The sequence below is a fragment of the Pleurodeles waltl genome, chromosome 5, assembly GCF_031143425.1.
Source record: "Pleurodeles waltl isolate 20211129_DDA chromosome 5, aPleWal1.hap1.20221129, whole genome shotgun sequence".
In the NCBI taxonomy this organism is placed as follows: Eukaryota; Metazoa; Chordata; class Amphibia; order Caudata; family Salamandridae; genus Pleurodeles; species Pleurodeles waltl.
This window is the reverse complement of record NC_090444.1, coordinates 1,651,236,512-1,651,251,471: the sequence shown is the minus strand read 5'-3', so window position 1 is coordinate 1,651,251,471 and position 14,960 is coordinate 1,651,236,512.

Sequence of the window (14,960 nt, the reverse complement as noted above, 5' to 3'; positions counted from 1 at the left end):
TTCAACAGTTAAACAGGCGATATTATTAGTAATGCCCGGGAAATCCTCTTGTCCCACTCCATAACGTGATTACGATTGAAAGTCACTATTTCAACTGCAGACAAAGGAATAACAGTACTTGATATCACATAGAGCAGTTGGCCTGTACCTCTATAGTATGTAAATTTCTTAGGCCCACATTTAATAAAAGTGGCACTTCTGGTGAAGCACCACTTTTCTTGTACCCCCTGCGCCTCCTTAACCCCACTGTGTGTGTGCCGTATTTAAGATTCAACGCACCATGGTAGTATTAGGAACAATAGCGTCAACATTTTTGATGCTATTGTGGCGCTGTGCTCCACTAGTGTCAACAATTCTGACGCTAGAGAAGCAAAGTGCAAGGAGGCCTATTGATTCCAATGGGTGCATCCTTTTAATTCCTGCTTTCAGCAGGCACTAAAAATGATGCCACAAAATGGCACAATTAAATCTTGTAGATTTCGTTGTGCCATTTTTGCAGACCTCCTTGTGCCAGAACACCCCCTTTGAATACATTATGCATGACACATGCATAATGTGGCACAAAGGGTCGCATTTGGCAGTAGTGGTGTTGATAATTTACTATACTGTTGGTAATTGCTGTGTTGTGTGGCGGAAATGAGATTTCGTGACAAAGATGGCTAAGAGAAAGTAGGTATCAACGTTTCTAAAAAAGGAACACACACTCACGCACCCATTACCCAGTGGCTGTCACCACTGTGTAGTTATGGTTATGTTTCCTTTTCTATAGGAAATCTCATTTGTGTTTGATAATAACACTGGCGCCATTTGATGAATCCTCCCAAAACGTTTTGAAAACGTGTGTCTTTTTTTACTTTTTTCTGTCATGGAAAGGTTTGGGGTGATCAGTCAAGCGGGAGCGAGAAAAAGTGGGATTCCATAAATGGAAAATCCCCATGCATTTCCCATTGACTTATTTGAACAGTGCTACAACAAAAAACTGCTGTACAAAAGTACACTAAATTTGGAAGGATGCTAGATGTTGGTCCAAAAACTGTGCTTTTTGTGATTCGTTGTGAATCTGTTTAGTAGTTTATGAGAAATTAAGGCACACAAATATTGTAGCACCGTTACAGGACACAGTAACTTGGCCCCCTATCCTGAAAATAATTTGAGAAAAAGATATGAATGGCAAGGTACGGGTACTCTATCCCCCCAGACCTTGTGAGAGACCCTTCAGAAAAAAGAAAACAAAATGGTGGGTGCCAGTAAGAGGGCCTTCAGAAAAAATAAAACAAAATGGTGGCGCCATTTTCTTTAAAAATAACATGACCCCATGGTGGACTAGGTCCTGGACATCACTATATATATACATTTGTAGAGGTGCGTATGCGTTCCCCCAAGAGCCAATTTCAGACCCAGGGGGCCCTATCACCCGGGGCTGATGTATGTATTGATAGGGGAGGGTGCATGGGCCCCCCCTCCCTGAGTCTCACTAAGGCTCTGGGGTCCCCAAACCCAGGGACAATTTAAAATTAAAGGGGATACGGTGTGCACCCCCTTAACCAGTTCTCTAGGGCCCCGAAGACCCCATTCCCTGTGACTGGCTGCCTTCTAGAACCCCAGGAATCCCACCCCAGAGACACTGTTACCTGCCTGCAAGAGTGCAAGCAGGGAAACTTTACTGCTCCCACCTGGCGGGCACTTTAAAAATGCTCCATTCTGATGCAAGTAGACTTTTTTCCTGACTCGCACTGTTGCAGGCAGGGAAACTGAGTTTCCTCCTGCCTGGCGGAAGCATGCATACACAGCTGTTTCCACCAAGCGGAACCAATGCCAGCTCCCAATGCAGCATGGGTTCATCCGGGGAGCTGGATGGGCCATGGGTGCCCTGGGGCTTCTCCCACTCCCCCAACAAGTGTGTTTTATAGATATTTATTTTTTAAATAAATAAGTAAATAAAAACATAGTTTAAAACCATGTAGGCAACCGTTTAACCAAACGTAAGCTAAGAGAACACATAGTATGTTTTAAAGATTTTTTTTGCATTTTCACACTTGTAAAAAGGCAGGAAATAAAAGTAGGTATGAGATAAATGTTAACTTACCCACAAGGAATGTTCTCACTGGGTGTCGTGCAGGACTGACACATGCAGCATTTTGGCAAAAGGGTGCTGAACTTTAGCTCCCTCTGAGCTGTTAAGTGCTATATCCAGTTGTGGTTGGATTTACCAGCTCAGTTAGATTTTCCGGCTCTTGACAGATGCATGGGCACACAGAAGCACCGATACTAGTGATGCATAGCAAGTTCTAAGCATACCATGCAGCCTACCTTCTTGTCATCAATGGTCAACAGCTTGGTCTACTGTGCACTCCTATTTATAATTTGTTTCCTAATTCCTTGAAGGAAGCCAGTCATGGATTCTGTTTCTGGTTCAAAATGGGTGTGCTGACTTTCAGTGCATCAAATGATGACTACTGAATAGACAAGAGAGGGTCTCACTTAGAGGCATTTCTGGGGACAGTTGGCACATCCAACTGAGTGCATTTCTCTTCCAGGCACCCGCATTCCCACTATATATCCATTTAGAGGGGAAACATCTACTTTGGCATTTGTGTAATTGAGTTAGCCACTTTCTGTTGCTTTGGTGGGGCACCAGCTCAATCTTTTCTATAAAATGTACTCCACTTGACCAAGCCATCAGGTAAAGGTCTTTATTATATATTATATGTAGCGCTCTCTGTGTCCCACAGGTTCCATGATTATTGACAGGCATATGTTCTCTGCTCGCTGTGGCAAAGAACTCATACTTCTCAAGTAGACCCAAACTGGTTAGCAGTTACCTGTGTTCTCATTTGTAGGAACCTGACTCTGGCAGTTCCATGAGGTCTGTTCCTAATTGCAGTAGAATCAGGGCTAAGTTGCATATGGCTGTAATGTGCGAAAAATGATTGGCTCCAATGCAGGCACAAACAATCTTTATTGGCTGAAATTAATTCAAGCATTCCATCCATCACTTTGTTGTTTGTTAGATGCCATATGTGTGACAGGCATTGTCAGGCACGTGTCTTTGTTGTGCAACAGTAGCAGAACAGATACCTCAAAACGATCTAGTGAGAGTTATTCTCTGATTCAAAGTCATTCAAATACGTCCTCAATCTGGGTCAGGGTTTTTTAAATAGGGAAAATAGCAGGAAACACAATGCTTATGCAACATTATTGCAATCTGTTAATGCAGCTAAACTCATCTATGTCTGTGTACTTTCACAAATCACAAAGGGCCTCATTACGGGTTTGGAGGTCTCAGGTCTGTAATGTTGGCGGTGGCGGTAGTACCGCCAACTGGCTGGCTGAGAAAACCGCCAAATTATGACCATGGAGGTATTCCCAACAGAATGCAGCCAAAGCACCGATGACACCACCACTGCGGTCTGGCAGCCATGGACGAAGGTAGCCACTTGCAGGCTGGTGGAGACCATATTTTTCACTGGACCGATTATTAGATTGCACATCATCAAGGTTTCTGCCGGAGTCGCACCACCACGGAAACCCAGGTGGAAACCAACTGCATAAATGGAGACACCCACCAGCTGGAAGCCATCCTCATCCGGACCCACCATGGAACCAGAACTAGACATCTTCCCACTGCTCCTGCTCGCCCAACGACTTTGGAATCTGCAACGACAACAACGACAGCAACAGTAAGTGCACACTCTTACCTGTTACTGTTGTAGATTGTCAATGTGTGTACACTCACATAACATACATTTGGGAAGGGGCTGCGAGGGTGACACTCACACGTAACAGCACACTAAGACACACACTCACATATACACAACAAACAAAGCCACCATACACACACACACACATACACACATGCACGTCACAAACACACACAGGTACGCATGGAAAAACTGCACAGGCCCACACTCACACAGTACCAGACAACACCACAACACGTCACAACCACAACACAACCACACCATATCCAATCTCTTGGCAGGGACCCACAGGGGACAATACCCAGGGACACATACTCCAGCAGGCAGGTCACTTCCCTGATCCCCGCCGCTAAATCCGGCTGCCTCACTTTACTTTACCTGTTTTTTTCGGTATCTCTCTAAGTTCCCCGGCTCCCACCCGCCGCTGCATCCCCGTGGCCCCGCCCCCCTCCCCCACCTAGATTCTCCGGTCCATTTTCTCTTTCTTTGGCTCCCCTTCCCGCCTCAGAGCCCCGCGCCCTGCCCCCCCTGCCCTCCCATTGGTTAAACCCCCCTCCCTCTCAGCTGCCACTGTCTCCCACCTCCCCTCTTATGCTGGCCACAGCACGGAGCAGGTAGCGACCTTTGACCCTGCTCCAGCAGGCAGGTCGCTTCCCTGATCCCCGCCGCTAAATCTGGCTGCCTCACTTTACTTTACCTGTTTTTTTCGGTATCTCTCTAACTTCCCTGGCTCCCACTGGCCACTGCGTCCCCGCGGCCCACCCCCCTCCCCCTACCTAGATTCTCCAGTCCATTTTCTCTTTCTTTGGCTCTCCTTGCCGCCTCAGAGAACCGCTCCCCGCCCCCCCTGCCCTCCCATTGGTTAAACCCCCCTCCCTCCCAGCTGCCACTCCCTCCCACCTCCCCTCTTATGCCGGCCGCAGCACGGACGCGCCACTGGCACGTCAAAGGCAAGCCCGTCTGTGCCAAGACCGCGCCCAGCACCAGACCCCCTGGCCAACACGCCCCCGTACCACCAATCACCACTACACCGCCTACGACCTCCACGCCCTCAATCCAGGACGCTTCTCCACCTGCTTCCAGTCCACCCTGACGTGCACCAAAGGACCCTTCTCCTGCAAAGCCTTCAATTTTGCCTGCAACCTCACCTCCAAGCTCCAATTCAAGGCCTCAGACTGCCGCCTAAGATGCATCCTGCTCAACACCCGCTCTGTCCACAAGCATGCAATCGAACTCTGGGACCTACTGACCACATCCACGCCCGAGGTCGCATTCCTCACAGAAACCTGGATGAATTCAGCCTCGGAACCAGACATAGCCATAGCCATACCAGAAAACTACAAGATCACCAGGAGAGACTGCAGCAACAAACCAGGAAGAGGAATTGCTACAGTCCACAAAAACATTCTAAAAGTCTCCACCAGCTGCCACGACACCATCAAATCCGCCGAACACCTCCATTTCAAAATCCACATCAACGCCAACACCACCCTCATAGGAACACTGGTCTATAGACCCCCAGGCCCCGGGCCGCAGTTCTGTGATGACATCGCCAACACCATCAGCTCCCAAGCCCTCGCCTCAACGGACTACATCCTCCTCGGCGACCTGAACTTCCACCTAGAAAACAATAACGACACCAACACCACCAACCTAATCGACAACCTCGGCCTCAAGCAACTTGTCATGTCACCCACCCACACCGCAGGACACACACTTGACCCCATCTTCTCAGCCAGCAACCACGTCTCCTTCAGCCACACCATCGAACTCCTATCGCTGCATCCATTTCTCCTTTCAGAAGCCGGTCACCCACCACCGCATCACCAAACACCCCCGCCGCTACTGGAACAGAATCTCAACAGAACAGCTGATCTCCAACCTCACCCATGCACCCCCCCAGACCTAGGACCCCAGCACAGCCGCCACCTACCTACACAATTGGTTAGAAGACTGCACCAACACCCTCGCACCACTCAAACAACTCACGGACTCCCACCACAGACCCAACTCAGTTGGTTCACCCCCGACCTGCAGGCCTCCAAACGGGAATGTCGAAGAATGGAGAAGACCTGGTGCCTTGCACCCACCGAATCCAACCACACCGCCCTCAAAACTGCCATCCGCAAACATCACCAGCTGATCCACACGACCAAAAGAACCAACTACAAAAGTTGAATAGACACCAACGCCCACAACAACAAAGAGCTCTTCAGCATCATCAAAGAACTCTCCAACCCCAGGACCTGCTCCCACAAACCCCCGCCATCACAGGAACTCTGCAACTCCCTCGCCACTTACTTCCATTTAAAGATCGAAGACATCCACAACAGCTTCGAACCCCAGACCCATCAGCCAACCCCAGACACCCAAGAACTGAACGCATCAAACAACACCAACCCTCTATGCTACTGGACCTACATCAACAATGAAGACACCATCAACACCATGGCCTTCATCCATTCCGGCTCCCCCTCGGACCCCTGCCCGCACCAGATCTTCAACAAAGCCAGCAACATCATCGCACCCCACATCTGCGCAATCATAAACAACTCCTTCGAGACAGCCACCTTCCCGGAGAGATGTAAACACGCTGCTGTCAACGCCCTGTTGAAGAAACCCAAAGCAGATCCAGATAACCCCATTAACTACTGACCTATCTCTCTCCTCCCCTTCCCAGCGAAGGTCATCGAAAAAATAGTGAACAGCCAACTTTCCCGCTACCTGGAAGACAGCAAAGCGCTCGATGCCTCCTAATCCGGATTTCGCAAAAATCACAGCACGGAGACCGCACTCATTGCTGCCACAGATGACATCAGGCCCATGCTCGACAAAGGCGAAACCGCAGCTCTCATCCTCTTGGACCTTTCCGCAGCTTTTGATTCCGTCTGTCACCACACCCTTTGAACACGCCTCCACAACACCGGCATCCATGGCAAGGCCCTCGACTGGATCTCCTTGATTCCTCTCCTGCAGAACCCAGAGAGTCCGCCTTCCACCCTACCTGTCCGAATCCTCCGAAACCGTCTGTGGCGTCTCTCAAGGATCCTCCCTTAGCCCAACACTTTTCAACGCTTGCATGGCACCCCTTGCCAACATCGCACGATCCCACAACATCAACATAGTAACCTATGCAGATGACACCCAGCTGATCATCTCCCTCACGAAAGACCCCACAACAGCAAGAAACAACCTACACAAGGGGCTTCACGCTATCGCCGAATGGATGGCATCCAGCCACCTCAAGCTAAACACAGACAAAACAGAGTTTCTCATCCTCTGCAGCAACCTCTCTGCCTGGAATGCCTCCTGGTGGCCTACCTCCCTCAGAGCTGCCCCTACCCCCACCACCCAAGTACGGAACCTGGGCATCATCCTTGCATGCACTCAGCATGACTCAGCAGGTCAACGCAGTCTCCTCGTCCTGTTACAACACCCTCCGAATGCTCTGCAAGATCTTCAAGTGGATTCCTGTCAAAAACAGTCACCCACACCCTAGTCAGCAGCCGACTGGACTTCGGCAACGCACTCTATGCAGGAACCACGGCCAAACTACAAAAGAAAATGCAACGCATCCAAAACGCCTCTGCCAGACTCATACTTGATGTCCCACGCCGCAACCCCATCTCAGCCCATCTCAGAGAACTAAACTGCCTACCCGTATCAGAGAGGATCACCTTCAAACTACTTACCCACGCACACAAAGCCCTCCACAACACAGGTCCGGCCTATCTCAACGACAGACTCACCTTCCACACACCCGCCCGCCAGCTCTGCTCCGCCAGCCACGCCCTCACCTCCGTCCCCAGTATTCACCGCTCCACCACAGGAGGAAGATCCTTCTCTTACCTCGCCGCCAAGACCTGGAACTCCCTACCGCTCCAACTACGCCAGACCCAAGACCTCCTGGCCTTCAGAAAGCGCCTCAAGAAATGGCTCTTCAACTTTTAACTTCCCCCCTTCTCCCCTCCCCCCCAGCACCTTGAGACCCTAACGGGTGAGTAGCGCGCTTTATAAATTGTCTGATTGATTGATTGATTGAACGTAAAACCCAGGGGTTAAAAATACATAGAAATACACAATCATACTATTTACTGGTCGACTTACACAGAACATTGTATCTAACATTTCATGCATATAACATGCACACAGTCAAAGCACACAAAGCCACACAACACACCAACAGATACATCTCAACACACTATACTAACACAACAAAAACATTTGAATACACAAATGTCCATCACACAACACACACCCTACCACTTTCAGACAAAAGCACTGCACACAACCTCATATACTGCCTAAACAACACACGTAGCCCAAGCAGAATACACATACACACATAAAGACTCACAACTAATGTCAGCCAGGGACAACTCCATACTAGGGAAAGAAATGCATGACAAAGATGTAACCAGGAAACCAATTACATGTTGGTTTGAGGTATTATTTTTAGAAAGATTTCTAAACAACAAAGGCCATAGGCCAGTCCGTATTGAAAAAGTCTGTATGCACACACTTCACAGATGTGTGCCCTGAACTTGACTCCTGACTGCCATGTAACCTCCACAGGTAAGGGCCTCTTATAGGGCAGGCGGGCACCTCAGGGGTGATACTGTTGGGGGGAACATGGCCTGACTGCCATGTAACCTCCACAGGTAAGGGCCTCTTATAGGGCAGGCGGCCACCTCAGGGGTGATTCTGTTGGGGGGAGCATTGGGCTTTGGTTTTGGAGGGGGCGTTTAGGATCTGGCTTGGGAGGGGGGTATGGGCTTGGTCTTAGGTTTAGGGGAGGATTGGCTTTTTGGTGAGGGGTTGACTATTTGGCGGGGAGGGGCATGGGTCCTTCGGGGGGGGGCAGGTTAGGTCTTAGAGGTGGAAGGACCGGACTTGGGGAGGTAAACAGACCGTTTAGAGATATCACAGAGTGGGAGAGAAGTAGGGAAAAGGGCAAACTCTGAAAGGAAAGACATCTTTGACACACGGGGACAGTCATGGCAAAATGGTTTGGGTGTGGAGGGAGAGAGAGTGGTTGTCTGAGGTGTAGGTGTGGATGTCTTGAGTTCATGTTTGTGCAAGGTATGTTTGTGGGTGGTGGGTGTCTGTTGGGTGGGTGAATGTGGGTGTTTATGTGTCTTTGGAGGAGGGGGGAGGAGGTGCTGGGGGATGCCATGGTGGATTGGTGACTGTCTTTTGGGGCGGTGACTGCAAGTATGGTGGATGTGCCACATGTAGGCATGTCTGTGGATGTGGTGACTAGGGTAGATGTCTGAGGGTCTGCTGTGGTGCTGTCTGTGGATAGGATAGATGTAGTGGCTGGATCTGTGAATGTTGGTGTGGTGTCTGCAGGTGTATCAGGTGTGCTGTCAGTGATGCTAGGGGTGGGAGGGGTACCAGGGCAGGTTGTGACTGTTGTTGTGTGTGCAGGTGTAGGTTGCTTGTGTGCATGCCAGTGGTGTGTCTTGTGGTGCTTATGTTTGCCTGAGCTACTTTTGGATGTTGAGGTGGATGCTGTCTGTGTGCTTTAGCTGGGTCGGGGAAGAGGAGTTTGGGATTGGGAAGAGGAAGAGGAAAGTGAAGGGGGGACAGGACACAAAGGAGGGCTGGCTGCCATCAGAGTGGAAGCCAGAGCCTGAAAGGATCTCTGTAGGACAGCCAGTTCACAGTGAATGCCCTCCAGGATTATATTACTCTGTTGTATCTGAGTTGCAGGTCCCTGGATGGCATTCACGATGGTCAATTGCCTCCTCACTGAGGGCAGCAGGGCTGACAGGGGCAGAGGTTCCTGTGGGAAAGGAGGCGCCCACCATCTTAGGTGTGCAGACACATCCAACTGGGTGGGGAGGTACAGGAAAGAAAGTAATAGAAAGGGAGTGGCAGCCATAGATGGTGCTGGGGTGGTCCTAGATGGGACCCCCAATGCCAGGGAGTGTCCACTAGAGGAGGATTCCAAAGATGAAGATGTGGATCCTGTCTCCCCCGTGGCACTCCCGTCACTCTCTGGGTCACTGGGTCCCTTGGTGTCGGTCGTATCTTGATCTGGGGTTAGTGGCCAGCAGCTTCCCCACTGCTGTGCCCCGTCTCCTTCGCTTCCCAGTGCTGATGCACAGAAACAGAGAGAGAGGCACGGTCATCAAATTCTCAACATACACATACATTACAGCATACACAACAGTAACATCACATCTATGACTAAGAAAGCCCCAGGTGGGAACTATTTTGAGCTTACATCATGTCACAACTGCATACTTCCAACAATCTCATATGACAACAGTCTCACCCACAACATAAGGCAAATATCTGACCACTACATCACCATCTTATCAATTGAGCTATAATACTTACTATTCATGCACAATATGACTTGGCAACATAAACAATCTCTCCCTATACAGATCATCACTGTGTATCAACAATTCATCCTTAGTAAATGCTGTTAATTGACATCACAATATCATGCCTACCCCAAATCCACACTTGCCCTGTCCATCACCAATAGTCATGTTTCATGAAAGTAAACTCATCTCACTTAAACTACAACACAGCATGTTGCTATGCAATAACATACCTCACATGTAACTGTGTCTATGACATTCACAATGGCAAATAATTCAGATGCACCTACTCCATTTAGCATAATCAAATTTTGAGTATAATGGACTCCTAATCCATGTCACCAACACATGTGTTATATGTGTTGAGCATATGCTTAGACAGACATTCTAGACCTACTCATCTTATTCATTACCACATAGACAACAACATCATGTCCAGCAATAGGGGCTTATTTACCACACAGGATATAACCACAGACAACCACAGGCAGCATACCAACACCTTCAGTACAATGGACACTAATCATGTGCATAAAGGTCACATACATTCCCACTATTCATGCTGAGTAGAAACCTCTACATTACTATCAACTGTCCAGACGTGTAACCTAACATTTTAGGACTAAAGTAACACTGGCATAACCCACTTCTAAATTAACCATGATTGACACCTACACCTAGAGTCCAGCAAATTGACTGACAACATATCCCATTTCACCAACATGTGTATGTCAACTAGAACACATACAACACTATCAAGTCATGCTGAAATGAGCTGATGCATTACAAAATCTGTCTAAACAGCCTCAGATTAGCAAAGGTAAGTATGGCAAAGTAGAGCCCTCAATATAAAAAGGCATGAAGTACCAATTGACACCTGATGTTGGCACAAAACAGTGTGTGTTGCACCCATATAGGTACGATACTGACCTATGTAGCAGGGACAAAATACATGGCCTAAGGGAACATCAGGCTAGTCACATACCTTCTCAATACCATATACATGGTACAAATTGTCTGAAAACATGTCAATTATATGTCTTGTACTGTTATTGTATAATTACCACCATGCTTTTCACTATGTAGGATGTCCACCCTGATCAAACATCACATTTACCAATGTATAGTTCAGACATACCAATGGGGACACCTCCTCACACCTTAGAGGGAGTGTAGTTAGAATGCCATGTCAAATTGCTGATTGATATTTAACACCCTCACATGAAGTTTCCATCTGTTTCAAAACACAGGAATATTTGACCCTGTTACTCATCTGTCAGACCCTATGTTGCACATGGAGCTAGATCTAGTGGAATAGGACTGGTCAGAGACCAAAGATCTGGACAAATTACCAATTGGCTATATAGACTGTGGCTCAGTATGTGGGAAGGATGACACAGCAAGTAACAAATACGTATAGCAGTGTAGAGGTACACATATGACACTGTCATGTGCAGCACCACATGCTGCCATACTATTTGGTTAACATAGGTGAGTGATATGTCTCAATACACAATACAATGTCCACATCTGTGTACAAAATGTTGACAACTGTTGTACTATGTCTTCCTAGAAGACCCTTTACCTGTAGCACTTACAACATTTTCACAGCTGAGATACTTAGACATCATACACTTAACTGGCAGAGGCATGCACATGTGTTTATTCAGTACTTACCCCCTTGTGGCTGCTGTGCTGCCCTCAAATGTCTATTCAACTTAGGGTAGGCCACTGCCGAAATGTGGCCCATTAGGGTGTTCAAGGAATGACGGGCACCCCTTCCTCGCTGGGAGGACATGCCCAGCTGTGCCTCTGCAGTCTTCCGGGCCCAGCGTCTCAGGTCCTAAACCACTTCCTATAACGGGTGCTCCACTGGCTATGGATCCCCACTGTCCACAATTGCTTGGTGATGGCACATCAAATTCCCTTTTTTTGATGGGTGTTGACCTGCATGGATGACACAGACCAAAGGAAAAAGGTAGGTCCACATGGACCATACAACACAAGTGAACAGAACACTTCAGTTACAGCAAGTAGGCACACATTCCCATCCTCTCAGTTCACACTCATGCACAATTTTGCATCTGCATGCAGCAAATCCTTCACCACTTTACAATTCAGGTACACCATCATACACCACACTTTTCACACATTGGTATACCATTGGACTCACCTGCTCCTCTGGTGCACCATATAGCTGTTCATGCATGGGTAGGATCATCACTTCTGGGGTGATGGCTGAGGCCCTAACACCTGCAGCACTTGGCGTGATAGCTCCCAGAGGCAGTACACAGCAGCTCAGGTAGTGGAGGTCTTGCTGGCAGCAGTGTCAGGAGTCAAGTGAGCAATACTTCAGAAGATGACGGTACTGGACCGTCAACACCGGCAGACATCGTCATTGGCCCAAGTCCGCCAAAGGCAGAGATGTGTTCCAATGGCAATTTTTACAGCGGTTGTGACCACCTACCGCCATGATGACATGTGCCGGCAGAATTAGGTCACTTCCACATGTCCAGCACAGTAGATCAGGCGGCTGCAATTTTGAGCACATTTCATGTATTGAAAAGTTTTGGAATCTGCATCATTAATGATTCCGTATATTGTGCTAAATATCAGTAAGTACTGCCTTCAGGTTTAGTGGTCTATTTGTGCATGTGAGTAGTTAAAGCTGTGTAACAAGGGATTTGTGGTGATAGAAATGTACACCTATTCTTAACATCCTATGTGCGTTGGTAATGTGGAATAGGTGCTACTAAATGAGTTTCACATGTAAAGTCGGTTAGACTATCAAACACTGACAGTCACAGATAAATATGTATTTATAGTACATGAGATAATTCAGGGAATGTGCACCAAAGGGAGTGTCATAGTATGCATACCAATATGCGGTACTGTAGATGTCAGATGTTGTAACCGACCTCGACTGCAGATATGTGTGACTTGTAAATGGACATATTCATTATGTGTGCATTGTTCATGTCACATACAATATTTTTATGTTTCCCCATAGTTACCCTGGCATGAGGAGAGAAAGACAACCTTCAGTGTACCACCCACTAGTAAATCTGCACACCATGGAGAAGAGACATACTATACAGACATATTGCCTGAATAGGCATACAATCATGGATTTTTGTGATCAGTTGGAGCTAGATCTGATGCCTGTCATTTGCAATCCCTATAGCATACCTCCTATTATTCAGGTGATGTCACTGCTGCACTGCTTGGCCACTGGGTCCTTTCAGAATACAGTGGCCCTAACTGCAGGGATGTTTCAGCCCATGTTGAGTCTGCTTTTGAAGGATGTACTGTGTGCATTGTTGAAACACCTGGACAGCTACATCAGGTTCCCCAACATGCAGATTTTGCCTATGTGAAGGCAGAGTTGTATGCAATGGACAAACTACACAAGTCGTTGCAGCAATAGATGACACCCATGTAGCCTTGGTTCCCCCCAGTGCCAATAAACAGGTATATAGGAACAGGAAAAACTACCACTCACTCAACGTTCAAGTGGCAGACCAGTACATTTTACAAGTCAGTGCTAAGTGTACAGGATCAGTACATGATTCCTTTATCATGCGGAACAGCAATATCCCACTGCTGATGACACAACTAAACACAGAGAGGGCCTGGCTGCTTGGTAAGTCAGATTTGACAGGTGTGTTTGCAAAGTTTATTTCCTGCTATCACATTTGTGCATGTCCTTGATATAAGTTTGTATTGTTCTACCTATTTCCTTACAGGTGACTCTGGCTATCCAAACCATCCTTGTTTGTAGAAACCAGTGAGGTACCCAACCACGGCAACGGGAAGTCCGCTACAGTGAGGCCCATGGAAGGACAAGGTGTGTATTGGAGTGGACATTTGGGCTCCTGAAGGCAAGATTTTGCTGCCTGGACATGTCAGGAGGAGCCCTTCTCTACTCACCCAACAAGATATATCAAATAATTGTAGCCTGCTGCATGTTCCACAATCTCGCCCCGAGACACTGGATACCATTCCTTCCAGATGATTGTGAGGCAGCAGAATCCGTGGGTGTAAATGCAGATTTGCCAGGTGATGATGAGCCCGAAGAAGATGAAGCTGGAGACCTCAGGGCAGATCTCATCAATCAGTACTTCAACTGACTCAAGGTATGTGATGTCTTCCTAATGCTGAGATTTCATTTTGTAATCTAGAGTTGATGGGTAGCATGTTACCTCCTTTTCACCATCATCTATGAGGCTTTCTGTAGCTCCAATGCCAATGAGCGAGTTGTGCATGCAGACTGTAATTTGGTATCATGTACAGAACAGAGTAGTCTGCAGTATCATGTTTTGTTAATACACATGCAAAGTCACACTTGTGAACATGACTTGTCTTAGTTAAGGAATGTTTTCTGCTATGTCCTATCTCTTATCTCTGTCAATCACAGATTTGCCAAGTTCTAGTTTGGCTCCTCATCCTTGGCAAGTCACAGACAGTGTCAGAATCAGATAGGAATTGCAGACAGATATGAGAAGTAGACATGGCTGAAACCAGGCACTAATTGCCATGAGTATGTGGGTTGTAACTAACGTGGCCAGACTGTCAGGACACTGGGGTGGAATTGTGTTTTTTCACCAAGATAATCTATAGGGTACTAGAGGTGGTCAAATGGTTCCATTTGTGTGTCCATGTGTGTCTGACACATATGAAAATGTAGAAACATAGTTTCCATGGAGCCCTACCTGTCCTAGGCTCACCTGGGAGCTTCCCCACTATTAACAGAAAAACATTGGGTTATGACCATGCGTTCAGCTATGGGGGAGGTTTTCTGAGAAACATTGGTATAACTTCAAGCTCTGCAGTATGGAGGGCCTGTAAAGCTTTTATTCAGCGGGAGATCTCTTTTACAGCATGATCTATTAAGCTAGGGTGAGAAAAATGCAGCCTTACA